Source organism: Cynoglossus semilaevis, chromosome 15 (assembly GCF_000523025.1).
Source record: "Cynoglossus semilaevis isolate Cse_v1.0 chromosome 15, Cse_v1.0, whole genome shotgun sequence".
Classification (NCBI taxonomy): domain Eukaryota; kingdom Metazoa; phylum Chordata; class Actinopteri; order Pleuronectiformes; family Cynoglossidae; genus Cynoglossus; species Cynoglossus semilaevis.
This window is the reverse complement of record NC_024321.1, coordinates 3,482,199-3,483,028: the sequence shown is the minus strand read 5'-3', so window position 1 is coordinate 3,483,028 and position 830 is coordinate 3,482,199. Positions and strand designations below refer to the sequence as shown.

The 830-nt window shown below is 34.9% G+C and overlaps 1 protein-coding gene across 2 annotated transcripts in view; it reads right to left on the bottom strand.

Annotated features, from left to right (window-relative positions):
- Positions 1 to 150: 150 nt before the first annotated feature.
- klhl3 (kelch-like family member 3) overlaps positions 151 to 830 on the bottom strand; it is a 20,276-nt gene continuing 19,596 nt past the window's right edge. The window contains exons 16-17 of one of the 2 annotated variants that reach the window (XR_003052040.1): positions 667 to 810; positions 151 to 377 (exon numbers count right to left, since the gene is read on the bottom strand). The gene's annotated coding sequence lies outside the window, so the exon portion shown is untranslated. Of the gene's footprint in view, positions 811 to 830 lie in introns of both variants that reach the window. The other variant, XR_003052038.1, reaches the window with a different exon arrangement.

Sequence of the window (830 nt, the reverse complement as noted above, 5' to 3'; positions counted from 1 at the left end):
AATTTTAATTTTTAATTTTAATCCACATTATTATTTAATTTATTTTTTTGCCCTGGAGCCCATCACATCAAAATCATGCAGCATTAGAAGTCACATTAATGGTAAGAAGTATTTTATGTATGGATAGTATAACAATGTTAATATTTAAAAAAAAAACCTTTAATACCTTATTACCTCAGAAACTTATTATACTCTAAAATTATTGGTCTGGTTTAAAACAATCACTAATTTATTGTATTAAGAGTAAAAACAAGAGTTTTTCTTGCCTGACAGAAGATTTCAGTCCATAAACTCTCCTCATCTTCGTCCAAGTCCATCTGTGAGTTTGTCACAAGAGTTTCTTTTCATCATGAGTCACTCCACAGCCTTTCTCGGCACTATAAATAAAAACAAATGTTTAAACATAGGCTATAACAAGATTCAATGGCCATGAATATACTGTATATTGTGCATCGCTGTACAACTCTATACAGCTATGTGCAGCGTGAAACTTGACCCGAATCTCTCTATATATGAATGTTCATATTGCACCGCATTGTAAATATTGGTAACTTCTACTGCAGTAATTTGACATTACAATGCATTTAGCAGACGCCATCCAACTCCGTGTCATTTGGTTTGGAGAAAAAAATACTGCACATTTTTGTGTACTTGTGTGAGACTCACGTGCGTCGTGTCGTTCCCCAAAATGATTCTCCACCTTGCCTGACACAAATTGCAGAATGCTCCTTCAGAATCTCCATCCACCGGTCTCCATTGGCATCTTCTTTTTTTCGGTTTGCCTTCATGGTATCAAAATAACTGGGCACTCTATGATTTCAGACGCAAAC